Genomic DNA, 15,618 nt, shown 5'->3' on the forward strand with positions numbered 1-15,618 from the left:
TGTGCAGATTGCCCCGCATCCCTTGTGCTCCCACCTGCCCCCTTCTGGTGTGTGTGACCCTGACTGCACTCACCCGTTATTCCTTCACCAGCATCAGAGGATGCCTGCGAGGCCTCCTGGGTCTTGGGGACCAGCTCCAGGGTCAGGGTAACCACATTGTGGTTGGGGTCCTCCTCCTCCTCCTCTTCATCCTGCAGCTGCTCCTCTGGGTTGTTCTCAGCCCCCTCCTGGCATTTCTGCACCAGTGTCTGCAACTGGTCTGGACCAGAACGGGGGCAGAGAGAGGTTCTCCACCACCCAGAATTCTGTCCAGCTCCTGGAAGTATGAGCAGTAGTATGGCGCTTCCCCTGAGGTGGAGCTGCACTTGCAGGCTCTGGCATAGCCCTGCCTTAGTTCTTTAACCTTGGCCCACACCTGGTCCAAGGTTCTGGGGTGGTGTCCTTTTTTGGCCAGCCCCGGGCTATGTGCCTGTAAATGTCTGCATTTCAGCGATGGGGATGCAGAGCCTGGAGCGATTCCTCCTCTCCCCATAGTTCTAAAAGGGTCTGGCCCTGACCAAGCTGGAGCTTGCCTCTTACCCCTGGAAGGCTGCTGGAATGGCTCCCAGGAACGTCCTCGGGGGTTTCGGGGGACTTGGGCTTGTGCCATGATGAATTCTCAGAGAGACAGGGAGAGTCATGTGGTCAGAGGTTTCCTCTGGCTGCCTTCCTGCCATGATGGCTGCCCAGGGTGCCCATGCCTTTAAAACATGGGAACAGACAGGAACAATAGAGGTTTTTCCTGTAGATGGACTGTCCACCAGGGCTTTTCCCTGGAGGTCTGTTTTTTCAAAACAAAAAAACCCAATAACCCTGCATCCACACACGCCTTTTTTCAACAGATCATTGTCAAAAAAGGCATTATTCCTTGTAAAATGAGGTTTACCGCTGTCGACAAAACTGCCATGTTCTTTCGAAAGAATCCAGCAGTAGTGTAGACGCAGGTAACATTTTTGTGAAAAAGGCAACTTTTTTCAAAAAAACTGTGTAGTCTTGACACACCCTGAGTGATATTGCTAGGTTGATCTAAGTATAAGTGTGGAGCAAGCCTCAGAGGGTTTCCCGGGAGCTGGGTGGGGACACAGGGGCTGGGGACTGGCTGGCAGCTTAAGTGTGTGTGAGGCAGAGGCCAAGAGAAGCAGGCATGTGTGAGAGCCTGGTAGGACACAGACACACACAGCTGGCTTCAGGCCCAGGGGTCCCTGGAAACACAGATGTGGGGCTGGGAGTCAGGGAGCTGCCAGTTGCTGTTTGTTTCTACCCTGCTCAAGGCACAAGAACGTACTGATAAATAATAAAGTTTGCACCAGAGAAACACCCAACTCCTACACTCAGCATCGTCAGCCAATGGCAGAACCGAGCGAGGCCCCAGACACTGGCTGGAAGCTGAGGCCAAAGGTGCCAGGGTACAACCTGCATCAGGATCTCGCTCTAGAGCAGCAAATGTGCAGGTGGGAACATTTGCAGGCAGCCCAGTGGCACAGAGCCTGTGCAGAGAAGCAGGTTGCTGCTCCCTGGGGATTTCAGCATGTGCAGCTCTGTGTGCTGAGCTGCCCCCGATGTCCCTGCTCTCCAAACCGACACCTCTCTCTCCAGAATCAAACACACCCAGCATAGACCCTGGCTTGTATTTCCCCCCTCTCCTCCCCCATAGTTATGGGCTCAGGATTGGCTCTAGGAGAAAAAACAACTGGAAGAAACTGGGACAGCTGGAATGGGGTGGAGGATGAGTAGGGTTGTTACTTTCCCTCTTGTCTATGGAATTTTACAAAGTTTCACAGTGTGTATCCTTCCTTCCACTTGCTAGCTGCTATATTGAAGGGGCTGGTCTCTTATTTTAAGATTGAAAAGTTATAAAGCTGAGAATGTTAACCATAAAATCCTCCTTCAGCTCAAAGGCTGCTGCTAATTAATTCATATGTTGCTGACATTTCATGCCTTGTCTCTAGCACACCTTAATGCAGGGAGCCCCTGGAGTCCGGCTGTTGCCAGGCAGGAGGTGAGATGTTCAAGTCACAGCTAGGTCAAGGCTCCTCTGCACACCCAGTGTCACTGCAGTAACTCAATGGGACTAGTTCCTATCCCTTGTTTCACTGCTAGAGTGTGTGCTAGTTGAATTGCAGGCTTGTATACACAGCCTGAGGAGGGGAGGGTTCCAGCTCCAGACATGTGCACACCCTGACTCTGTGAACAGCTGGAGTGAGCACCCAGCCAGTTGCCATGAGGCAGCAGTAGCCAGGGAGTGGCTGCACTAGCTGCTGGGATATAATCCAACTGGACCCCGGCCTTGTGTGTGGACAGATCCTGTGTTTAAGCTTTAGTGTTGTTGTCTGTTTCCCCCTTTTCCCTTCATTTCCTCCCTGCTCCTTACACCTCCCTGCTCCCTATCCCTTGCTTATGTAACTCCTGCTTCCTCCTTTCTTATCTGTCTCCAGCTTCTCCTCCCGGCCTTTCCTTTCTTTCCTGCACCTGGGCAGCTGATATGGGATCCCTTATCAGCATTGCCATTTCTGGTACAGAGAGAACAGGAGGCTAGTGAGCTCCCAGCAGCCATGGCCTCAGTGTTTCCTATTTGGGAAATCCAAGAGGAAACCAAATGTCCCATCTGCCTGGAATGTCTGACAGACCCAGTGACCCTACACTGTGGGCACAACTTCTGCCAAGGCTGCATCACGCAGCCTTCTTACCAACGACCACAGGACATACCACACTAATACCAACCCTGGTACTTTCCCTTGCAATAAACCCCGTTGCCAGCTTTGTCCACATATTCACTCTGCTGACACCATTATTGTGCCTAACCAAGTGAGTTATAAGATCAAGTTATAAGATCAAGAATACATATTCCTGAGCGTCCAGAAATATAATCTATGCTATCATGTGCCGAAAGTGTCCATCTGCTATGTACATTGGACAAACGTCTCAGACACTTCGCCAAAGAATCAATGCCCACAAAACAGACATTAGACAGGATCACAAAGAAAAAACAGTTTCTTGCCATTTCAACCAGAAAGGACACTGTCTCAATGACCTACTCACCGGCATCCTACTTCAGAAGACATTCAAATCTGCACTTGAAAGGGAATCCTCTGAACTGGCATTAATGCTAAAATTCGACACTTTCCGCGGGGGGCTGAAAAAAGACCCCAGCTATCTTACCCATTACAAAGATAGCTTCCCTAATTATCACCTCTAATACTATTAACTCACAGACATCTACCCTTCCCCACCTCTAATATCATTAACTCACAGGCATTCACCTTCCTCCCCCTCCTCCCCCGCATCCTCCTTCCACTCTGAAATGTGATTTGTCCTTTTCATATGTGTTCATTTTTTTAATTGTATCCTTTGGTATATATGGTTGTGACTATTTTCTTCCACTATTTGATCTGAGGAAGTGGGTCTGGCCCACAAAAGCTCATCATCTAATAAACCATCTTGTTAGTCTTTAAAGTGCTACATAGTCCTGTATTTTGTTCACGCAGCACTGTGAGACGTGGGCAGAAGGGGACTATGACCAGCTGCAGAGCCCTGATCTGGAAAGGGACTCTCTGGAATAATTACCAGTTGGCAAATATCATGGAAAAACTCAAACAAGTGGGTTTCCAACCTGGCGATGAGGATGTCTGTAAGAGATATGGCAAAGCCCTGGATCTGTTCTGCAAAGAGGATGGGGAAGCCATGTGTGTGGTTTGCTGGAGATCCCCCAAGCACAGATTTCACCAAGTGCTGCTCCTGGATGAGGTTGCCCAGACACACATGGTAGGACACACTCAGGATCCAGGTTAAGTCCAACCTTCTGTTTTCAGACTCAGTCTCTCTGAGTTCCAGAATCAACCTATTTTCCCAGATTTTCTCCCCTGATCTCTGACTCCACCTAAATCTCTGCCTTGCAGTCTCCTTCCTCTGGGCAGGTGCAGGGAACCCAGGGTATGTCTACACTACCCCGCTAGTTCGAACTAGCGGGGTAATGTATGCATACCGCACTTGCTAATGAAGCCCAGGATTTGAATTTCCCGGGCTTCATTAGCATAAGCGGGGAGCCGCCATTTTTAAATCCCCGCTGCTTCGAACCCCGTGTAGCGCGGCTACACGGGGCTCGAACTAGGTAGTTCGGACTAGGGTGCCTATTCCGAACTACCGTTACTCCTCGTGAAACGAGGTGTACCGGTAGTTCGGAATAGGCACCCTAGTCCGAACTACCTAGTTCGAGCCCCGTGTAGCCGCGCTACACGGGGTTCGAAGCAGCGGGGATTTAAAAATGGCGGCTCCCCGCTTATGCTAATGAAGCCCGGGAAATTCAAATCCCGGGCTTCATTAGCAAGTGCGGTATGCATACATTACCCTCCTAGTTCGAACTAGGAGGGTAGTGTAGACATACCCCCAGGCACTGATACTGCCCCAGCCTGTCATTAGGGAGAGGTGGGCACAGAGGTGAAAGTGAGCTGGTGTACTCTGCTGGCTTGGGCACTCCGTTTCAAGAGGAAGCAGGCTCCTGGGGCTCTGCGGCAGTCTGGTGCCCTAAGCACCAGGGAGGCAAAGGGTCTGGCTGGCAGTGCCCTCCTCTCCCATAGGGCACCATTAAGGAGGACAGGGCTAAAGTACCCCATTCCTGTTGAGGCTGCTTGTTGTTCCCCCGCTCACTGTCTGAGAGCGAGAGGAAAGTGCAGAGTCCTTTCATTTCTCTCCCTTCTGGTTGCTGAGGGCAGGGGGCAGAGGAGTGTGTGTGGTTTCCTCTCACTCCCTGACAGCTTCAGCCCCCTGTGCCTTCCCTAAATGGCACCCTTTGCAGCCTCTCCCCTCCAGCTTTAAGGCTGTGTCCAGACTCAGGGGTTCTTTCGAAAAAAGTAACCTTTTTTCGAAAGAACTTCCCCTGCGTCCAGACTCAAGCTGCGTTCTTTCGAAATTAAATCGAAAGAACGCGGCTTTTCTTTCGACGGCTGTACACCTAATTTTACGAGGAAGAACGCCTTTTTCGAGGGAGATCCGTTGAAAGTAAGTGAGTGTGGACGGGGGGAGCCCTTTCTTTCGAAAGTATTGGCCTCCAGGAAGAAGCCCTGGTGGACAATCTGGGGCATGGGTTGCACGTCTGTGGTTCCTGGCTGCAGCCATTCCTTAAAGGGACAGGCACCCTCACAGACACTTGTTGCAGAGAAGGAGCCAGAGCACACGGCTACTTTGCTGCAGCATGTCCCAGCCCCAAGACCGTCCTGGCCCTTCCACTGAGCCTTCTGGGGACCCAGCCAAGGGCTCCAAACGCCGGGCACCATCCTGGTCTGGCGCAGAGATCAAGAGCCTGCTGGAGCTCTGGGGAGAGGAGGAGGCCTTACAGGCCCTCAAAAGCCGGCGGCGAAACGCTGATATTTATAGCCGCATGGCTGAAGCCCTGGCCCAGAAGGGCCACTACCCCCACACCCAGGACCAGGTGCGGTCCAAAGTCAAAGAGCTGTGCCAGGGGTACGTCAAGGCCAGGGAGGAGAGCTCCCGTTCTGGGGCAGCCCCCCACTACTGCCCCTACTACCCCGAGCTGGACCAGATCCTGGGTGGCAGTGGAGAAGCACGCACACCCCGGCGGTTCATCCAGTCTGGATTGGCAGACCCCGTGGTGGACGCTCCCGAGCAGGACCCAGAGCAGTCTGGAGACGGGGACATGGTCCCAGAGGAGGAGGACAGTGAGGAGACGGCGACCCTCACCCTGGAGCCAGTCACCCAGACCCCAGAGGCCTCCCAGGCGTCATCTGGTGCAGGAGAGGAAGCAGCAGGTGAGTACAGTGAGGTTGTGTCACACCCGGGGGGGGGGGGAGGTAGGTGGGTGCACAGTGGGTGATGCACAAGGGAAACCTGTCATGCTCAGGCTGATGCCCAGGTCACACACACACAGTGTAACCTTCAGAATGTCTGATTCCCCTGTCTCAAGGGAGAGGGCATGCCCTTTTGGACAGCTGTTGCACACATGACTGATTGTGATAGAAATGTAGCCGTGTTACTCTGATCTGAGGAAGTGGGTCTGGCCCAGGAAAGCTCATCCCCTAATAAACCATCCTGTTAGTATTTTAAGTGCTACAGAGTCCAGTTTTTAGGACTGATTGTGTCTTCTTCTTTTCCTCCACAGCCGGACCAGCCGTGGAAGAGGGCCGCAGCACCCCAGCCCCACCTCCATCTCCATCTCGGGGACATGGGAGCCACAGACACAGGCGTGTCTATGCGGACATCCTGAGGCAGCACGTGGAGGCTGTGCAGGAGCTCAAATCCATCCTGCGAGAGAGGGCGGAGGCAGAGGATCGCTGGCGTGACCAGCTCATGGACGAGCTGGTCCTGCAGCGCACGTCCCTGTGCACCACTCTCAGGGAGGTCTGCGGCTTGCCTGCTCCTGTGCCTGTTCCTGCTCCTCCAGCACCCCATGACCCCACCCCACCAAACCCCCCTTCCACAACAGCATCCCTTTCCCCCCTTGGACCTCCCTCTCCCCCAGCCCCCCCAGTTCCCCAGCCCCTCTCTCCCCCTGGCCCTCCTCTCCCCCAGGCTTCCACGTCCCAAGAGCACCCCAGCCAGCCAACCGACAGGTGCACCACCCGATCCCGTAGCCGTGGAGCACCCCAAACACGAGGCCCAGGCAGGAGAGGGAAATCTGGCAAGCCCCATGCAACCTGATCCCCTTCCCCCCTCCAGGTTTCCAGTCCCCTTCCCCCCTCCAGGTTTCCAGTCCCCTTCCCCCCTCCAGGTTTCAAGCACCCCCATCACTCCAGTTAAAGCTCAAACAAAGGGTTCAACAAAATGTTTCTTTATTGTAAATAGTGTTTTCAACAACAAAAATGAAAAAAAAATTGTTATGTTTGCTACATTTATACTATTGTTTGAGAATATGTACAAAAATTAAACAGAACATTTTATTTTGCAACACACCCTGGTGTTACTGATGTGTCCAAACAGGGTCAGGAGATGGGTTGTGGAGGGAAGCTTCTATTGGGCCAGGGCCCAGTCCCCAGGCAGAAGCCCCTCAGTAGAGTCAGTGGCCTCCACTGGAGAATTGCTCCCGGAGGGCCTCCCGGATGCCAACAGCAGACCGGTGAGCCTGGCGGATGGCAGCTGTCCGGGGCTGGGCAAAGAGCCTCTCCTGGCCATCAGCACCTCTACCCCACCCTGGTAGGAAGGCATCCCCTTTCCTCTCCACGAGGTTATGGAGGACACAACACGTGGCCACCACCTCAGGGATGTTGCTCTCCCCCATGTCGAGGCGTGTGAGCAAGCACCGGAATCTGCCTTTTAAACGTCCAAACGCACATTCCACCTGGTTGCGAGCCCGGTTAAGGTGAGCATTAAACTGCTCCTTGCTCGCATCCAGGTGGCCGGTGTAGGGCTTCATCAGCCACGGCATCAGGGGATAGGCGGCATCAGCCACTATGCACACCGGCATGTGCACATCCCCAACCGCAAACTCGCGATGGGGGAAAAATGTTCCTGCCTGAAGCCTCCGGTAGAGGTACGAGTTTCTGAAGATCCGGGCATCGTGTGCCCGTCCTGACCACCCAACACAAATGTCCGAAAACTGGCCACGATGGTCGACCAGGGCCTGGAGGACCATAAAAAAGTAGCCCTTTCTGTTGATGAATTGGGCTGCTCGATGGGGCGGTGCACGGATTGCAATGTGTGTCCCATCGAGCGCTCCTCTGCAATTCGGGAAGCCGAGGGCAGCAAAGCCGGCCATGACGCTGTCCAGATCTGGTAGACAGATGAGCCTGTTGAGCAGCTCCGAATTGATGGCCCTCACCACCTGCAGAACGAGACAGACAACAAAATGTTAGAAGGGGTGCCTTATCTCTTAGGAGGAGAACCCACCGCCCACCTTCCCTCTCAAACACCCCGGGAATCCCCTCCTCAGAACCCCCCCCCCCAACAATTCAGGGTGAGTGGAGGAGCTCCCTCCCACTCCCACTCCACTTGGCCCTTCCTGATAGTCTCCCTTCCCCCCACCCCAAACTGTGACTGTCCCCAGACAATGACTTACCTCCGTCAGGATGGATCCTACGGTAGACCTGCCCACGCCAAATTGGTGTCCCATGGAGCGGTAGCTGTCGGGGGTTGCCAGCTTCCAGAGGGCAATGGCAATCCTCTTTTCCAGGGGGATGGCGGGCCGCAGGTGGGTGTCTTGCCGTTGCAGAGCAGGGGCAAGCCAGGTACACAGCTCCTGGAAAGTGGTCTTTCTCATCCTGAAGTTGTGTAGCCAGTCTTGGTCATCCCAGATCTCCATCACGAGCCGGTCCCACCAGTCAGAGCTGGTGTCAAACCTCCAAACACGCCTGTCCACGAAAAAGTTTGGAGGCAAGGGCAGTGCGGCTGCTTGACGGAGGAGCCCCTCGTACCTCTGGTCTGGGTCCAGCTCGGGAAGTAGCCTCATGACAGTGTCATGCAGATGCAGCAACAGCTGCAGTATGGTGGTGTGGGGCCATCGCCTGCCCAGGGGCAGCTCTGGCTCCATGCCAAAAAAAAGGGTCTCAAAGCGAAAAACCTCAAAAGAAAAAAGCTGCTGGGGTGTCCCAGGAAGCTGAGCACTCCAAACCAGCACTGCAATGCCTTGCTTACTTCCTCGAGGGACAGCAAAGGCAGCTGCAGGAGCAGAGCAACGGGTGTTCAGGAGTGTCCCTCTCACCACGCGTCTCTGCAAAGGGCAGGCAGGCAGCACCCGGAAGGAAATGCTGCCCCCATGCCCTGGCAGAAGCAGTTCCGGGTGGCTTTCAATTTCGAAAGAGTGTCCAGCAGTCTGGACGCTCTTTTTCAAAAAAGCGGATCGATTTTTCGATCCGCGCATTGCAGTCTAGACGCGCTCTTTCGAAAGAGGCTCTTTCGAAAGATGCTTTCGAAAGAGCCTCTTTCGAAAGAAGCCTGCAGTCTAGACATAGCCTAAGAGTGGCCAGGAGACAGGAACTATAGAGCTGCGATGAGACCACCTGTGCTTTTTCCTGGAGGCCATTTCTTGTGCAAAACCCCCCTCCTGCCTGTCCACACAAGCTTTTTTGCAAAAGAGCTCTTGCACAAAAAGGCTTCTTCCCCACAGAAAGAATACCAATTGCACAAAAACTCTTCTATTCTTTCAATTTACTGTCAATTTTCTGTCAAAAGAACGCGCTTGCAGTGTGATTGCACTGCAAGTTTTTGCAGAAAAAATGGCTGTTTTTCTGCAAAAACTCTGTGAGTAGACATAGTCTGAGTCTTCCAGCCTCCTCCCCTCTTTCACAGTCTGGAGTCTGAAACTTTTGGGCCTCCAAGTTATCTCTCCAAACATTAATAGTTTATTCACTACTAATCCCGAGAACTACACAATCATTTCACACATGGGAAAAGAGACACAATTGTCCATACAAAAGGGATCAATCGAATTCCTAACATAAAGCTTCTATTAGTACAAACTTTTAATCATTCATCATATTTTCTTTAGAACACAATCTATATTCTAATTACTCCTAAGAGCAACAGTGTGATCATGCAAACTCACAAGACCTTTCTGAGAGGGTGTGGGGAACACCAGGAGGCTCTGAAACCTTTCTGTGAAAATGATCAAACTTCTTCCTACCTGGCTTGCCATCTAAGCTTATATTCACAGAGTTCACATGGTGGATCCCATGGAGCAAGGGCGGGGAACCTTCCCCCACCTTGCCTGGATCCAGCCCCCAAGGCTTGGGGTTGCCGCCCAGCACTGGGAAGCCTGAACTGGTACACCACCCCCCTGCCATTTTCCCATGGGTTGGAGAATACAAAATATATTGGCCTGCTCCTCTCCCCCCTGGTGTGTGAAGAAAAAGTAGGGAGTGTCTTTCTCTTTCTCGGTCAGGAGCCACGTCAGTGAGGTTTTCTTTTTTCTTTTTTGCTTTTCACTTCCGTGTGGCTCCCAACTGATTTTTTTCTGGCTCAGTGGCCCCCAGCCCAAAAAGGGTTCCCCAGCCCTGCCATAGAAGAAGCAGTCCAGGAACACAAGGTACCGAGTTACTGTTTTCATTTAATTGGCAATAACTTTGGATTTTAATAACTGGTTATCGGCATCATAAGCTGCCTGTCACAGGTGTGACTGAGTCATTCAGCTCTGTGCTGCTGTCACTGCACAAAAACAGCTGCACAAATCAGTGACACTCCAGCCTTATAAGAAAAGTGACAGTGGAAGATTATGACTGTGTCTGATGTGGAACGTTTTCTCTGAGCAGCTGAACTCAAATCCGGCTTCTAGTAGGGACAGTCTAGACATAGCCTTAGTAAAAAGCTTGTTGGGCTGTGCGCAGACAGCACCAGTAGAAATCTGGGTGGTGCTGAATGTGCTGGGAAAAACAACATGTGGCAAAGCCTGCAAGTCAAACTAGGGGAAGAGATCTTTGATTTTGGTTGGGGTGCATATGAACCACATTGTTTATCATTCATGAAAACAGTAGCTGAATGTCTTCCAATTTTTATGGAGTTCTTTGCAGTGAAAGTTTCATATTTACATTATGTTGAAGAATTGAAAGACTTCTGCCAATGTGTTGATGATGAGTATTTTGAATTGCTAGAACAGTGGTCCCCAACGCAGTGCCCATGGGCACCATGGCACTCACTGGGCCATTTCTGTGCTCCCGCCAACTGATCAGGGCCGGCCCTGCCCCCGGGCACATGGCACAGGGGCAGCGCCAGCCCCGAGCTTGCAGCACATGGGCAGTCCTGCCCCTGGGCACGCGGTGCATGGGCTGTGCCAGCCCTGGGAGCATGGTGTATGGGCGTCCCCGACCCTGGGCACTCAGCATAGGAGCAGCACTGGCCCCAGGCACACAGTGCATGGGCACTGCTGGTTCCTGGGCACACGGCACAGGAGCGGCGGTGGTCCCGGGCATGTAGCGTATGGACTGTTCCAGCCCCGGGTGGGCCCACCCCTTGGCACACAGCACAGGAGCGGTGCCAGCCCCGGGCACGTGGCATATGGGCAGCTCCACCCTGGGAGTGCGGTGCATTGGTGGCGCCGGCACCGGGCATGCAACGTGTGCACGGACCCCCCGGGTGTGTGTGCGGCCCGCCCCCGGGAACCCAGCAGCCCCAAAAGTTTGGGGACCACTATTCTACAGCAAGGCAGTGCACAATTACTTTCTCTTGGGCCAGCGCTAGAACAAATTTTGTTGATTTTTTTTTTGATGGGCACAAGGCATATTTTTCTCTCCAGACATATGCCCAATACTGTTCAAGAAAGTCTTCAGTGACCCTTGCACAAAACTGGGGCTTGTTTAGGCTAGTGATCAAACAGACAGGTTCCAAAACAAGTAGAGGCAATTGAGAAAAATTCAACAGTGATAAAAGTTGCACTGCACATTCGTACACTTCAACATAATTTAGCATGAGGCTGAGACGGTGGTTATGTCTAGACGGTGGTTATGTCTAGGTGGTTTTTTTTGGCAGAAGATATGCAAATTGCACTCTCATTTGCATATCTTCTGCCGATCCTTTTTGTGGAAGAGGTTTTTCTGATATTTGGTCCCCATGTAGACGGGACCAGATATCAGAAAAAACCCTTTTTCACAAGACCCTGTAAACCTTGATTTATGAGGAATAAGGTGTCTTGCAAAAAAGGGGGGTTTCCCGACATATAGCCCTGTCTACACGGGGCCAAATACTGGAAAAAACCTCTTCCGCAAAAAGGATCAGCAGAAGATATGCAATTTGCATATCTTCTGCCGGAAATAAAATGGCAGGCTAGACATAGCCAAAGATTTGTCACATCACACACAAGGACCCTGCTGCAGTCTTTGGTTGAGGGTGAAGAAATTAAGGAACAGAAATTTTACAAGTCAAGAATTTGTATTCAAGTTCTCAGAAGTACTTTGAACACTGGAAACCTGTCTAAGTCAGACAACTTGAGTGGTTCTTGTTGAGAAGGATGCTGATGTGGGATAATGTACAAAACAATCTTGCTTTTGCCACACAAGTATTCCCACCTCAGATGAGATGAGAACTGAGTTTTTGATGAATGGACAAATGCAAACCCAATAATATCCTGTCATATGTCTGACAGGGACGCTCAGAAAATCCCCACTTCTAAAAGGGGGTGGAACATTTTTCAAAAGATGGACAACAAGGCAGCAGAACAATTGGATCTGGCAAAGGCCATTGAATTCATTTTATGTTTGCCTGGCAGCACAGTCTCTGCTGAATATGTTGTTTCAGGAATGAATGCAGTTTGGTCACCTGAACAAAAATCACATCTGTTTTGTTTGTGCCAGTAAATTTTGCCCTAGACTGTGCTGCATTTTATAACAAGTTGCTGAAAAGCATGAGGATCCTATGAAAAATGTCTTCATGTGACAACTACAGTCCACAAGAAGTATCACTCTGTGGAGGAAGCAAGATGAGAACAAGCCAGCACTTTGAGGCTATGTCTACAAATAAAAGTTATTTTGGGATACCAGACGTATCCTGAAATAACTACCTAACATCCTCACAAACTACTCATTATTGCAAAATATTTTTTGAAATAATGGGCATGCTATTTTGGTATCCCAGTAAGCCTCGTTCCACGAGGGTTTAAGGGATGTCACAAAATGGCACTTTATTTTGAAATTTGGTGCTGTGTAGACAGCACCAAAATTTTGAAATACCCTATTTCAAAATAAACTCAAAATTAGCTACATAATTTGCATAGCACAAATTGCGTATCTTATTTCGATTTAAGAGTACAGTGTAGACATAGCCCTAAAGAACAGTGACCTATTCTCTAGTTGCTAGAGAATTTACACAGTCCTTGTTGGGGCTCCGGTTAGGGGGTGGAGGAGGTGGATCAGTCAGTAGAGGGAGCTGGAAGGTGTCGAGGGGCTCAGGACAGGGGGCTGATAGGTGTAGGAGTCAGTGCAGGGGGTGGTAGTGTGAGGGGGACTGAGGGCAGGTGGTGGGGGTTCCGGGCAGTGGGGAAGGAGGTCTGGGATTCAGGGCAAGGGTGTGTGGAGGAATTGACATGGGGCTCAGGATAGGCAGCTTGGAGGTGGGGGATTTACTGGGGCCTTGCTGGGGCCATGCGTCACGTTACTGGATTTTGAGGGAAGCAGCCAGCTCACTGCTGCACCCATGGGGGGGTGTTGGCCCCAAAAGTGGCACAAAGGGGGCCATGTGAGGTGTCCAATAGAAGCCTGCTTTCTTCTGATTCTATATATGCTATTCATGTGATTGTATAATAGACTCATAGACTCATAGACTTTAAGGTCAGAAGAGACCATTATGATCATCTAGTCTGACCCCCTGCACAGTGCAGGCCACAGAATCTCACCCACCCCTCCTAGAATAATCCTCTCACCTATATCTATATCTAAGATATTGAAGCCTTCAAATACTTTGAAGACCCCGAGATGCAGAGAATCCTCCAGCTGTGATCTCTACCCCATGCTGCAGAGGAAGGCGAAAAACCTCCAGGGCCTCTGCCAATCTACCCTGGAGGAAAATTCCTTCCCGACCCCAAATATGGTGATCAGCTAAACCCTGAGCACGTGGGCAAGACTCACCAGCCAGATATAATGTCGGTATGTGACGTTATAAGCATGTATTTTGTGTGAATACCAAATGTTTCTCTGTATGTGGTTAAACTATGGGCAAAGCAGTTCAGCCTATGGACATGCTAAGGAGAAAAGCTCTGGAACAATAGCCCTCTATAGGCCAAGGACACACCTCAAGAGTGGTGACTCATACCTAAGGGCTACCAGCAGGGAACACAGGGATAGGCCATGGGCCAGGTGACGTGTTGTAGCCAAGAAGAGACCAGGAAGGAGGGATAAATAGGCCATGTGGTCAACTCCATCTTAGTTCTGAGCTCAGCACTTCATCCCAGAGGTAGCAATGCAGGTATTGAAGAGCCAGGAAGAACTGTGGACCCATCATGATCCTAGGATGTGCAACAAGGACTTTTAAGCCAGCAGCTGTAACATCTCTGCTAGAGCCTGCATCGAGAATTGGGAGATTCGATGCATGTAATGTACTATCCTTTAACAACCTTACTCTTGTGCTTTTCTTTATGGCAGTAATAAACCTTTAGATGTTAGATGCTAAAGGATTGGCTCAGCGTGATTTGTGGGTAAGGTCTGGAGGGTAAATTGACCAGGGATCTGTGGCTTGTTTCTTGGAACCGGACAGAACTTGTTCGGGGTAGGTGGGATTGGGTTCTAAGACCCCCCACCTGTGTATGAGGCTCGGGGCCATCTGGGGCACGGATATTGCTGGGGTGTCGGAGAGGTTTTGCTCGGGAGGCTTCAGGCAGATTGCTGAAGCGCTCTGTGTGACTGGTTTGTGGCCTGTTTGGAAAGGTCACCAGTCTGGGGGCTGTAAGGAGCCCTGGATTTGAGCAATTCGCCCTAAGCAGACGCCCTCAGCTGTGCCCAGACACAGCCCAGTCCATCACACCATGCATCATGGCAAGGGTGGCACTGCTCCAGCTATGGCTCTTCCCATGGGGCTGGAATTGTGCTGCCCTGGTGGATCCTCTAGTGTGAGCAGGAGGAGTCATTAGCTGCCCCATGAAGCTGGAGGCCAAGCCCACACCTCAGCCGGTGATTTTTGGAGGGGTGGCTATCTGCCCCCCATCCTCTAGTCATGGGGGAATCAGGACTGGGGGTAGACTACTCAGCCCCGCAGCCTCTACCCACAGGGCTGGTGGGATGCAGTTCCTTGATCTCTCTCCTCCTCTTGTGGGGGGCAAGACAGGACTGTGGCTTCTGAGCCCCATGGTGTCTCCTGAGGGCATGCAGGCCAGGCCACGGTTCCCAGCCTTCCTGGTCTCTCCTTCATGGGAGCAGGGCCAAGCCACAGTTTTCAGTGCCATTGGTGCCTCTGTGGGGAGGGAGCTGGGGCCAAGTTGCAGTTCCCTGTTCCCTTGGCATCTCCTCCTGGGGGAGGCAGTGCCAGATCAATTTTTGTCTCTCATTATCTCCTGGTGGAAGGGGGGCTGGGGCAGCATGGTACAGCCCTGGGTGTGGTCCAAGGACTGAGGGCCAGGGAGTAGGGGTTTAGGGGAATGGAGCCACTTACCTGATGCAGTGGCCAACAAGATGGTGAGCCCCAGCCTCATGTGTCCCATATTTGGCATAGGGAAATATGGTCACCCCAGTGAAGGGTGACTTGTAAGCTTGTAAGCTGTGACTGTTATTACCGATTGTAACACAGTGTTAGTTATTATTTATTTTATTTGCATCCCAACAGCCCCTACAAACTGTAGATGACCTCAGATGGAGGTGGCGGGGGGGGGGGGGGGGGGGCGGTTCCTGCATAAAACCCAGGGTGGGACAATCCCTGACTTGAGCAATTTACAGTCTAACTAGAAAAGAGAGACAAAGAGTGGGAGGGGAAACTGAGGCTTAGAGAGGGAAAGTGACTTCCTTAAAGCCACTTAGTAGGTCAGTGGCACAGCTGGGTATAAAATCCTGTTTTTTTCAAGGTCCAGGCCAGTGTTCTAACCATTAGGTCATGCTGCCCCCTGCAGCACTGAGCAGTGATGAAGTTTAGCCTTTAGGTGGAAAAGATGCCTTGATAAAATCTCCAGGCCCGGCAGGGAGAGGAGGTTTCCCACTATGGTTCTGAACACCTGTGCTGTTCCGT

This window comes from Pelodiscus sinensis, chromosome 19, assembly GCF_052426305.1.
Source record: "Pelodiscus sinensis isolate ZL-2025 chromosome 19, ASM5242630v1, whole genome shotgun sequence".
Classification (NCBI taxonomy): domain Eukaryota; kingdom Metazoa; phylum Chordata; order Testudines; family Trionychidae; genus Pelodiscus; species Pelodiscus sinensis.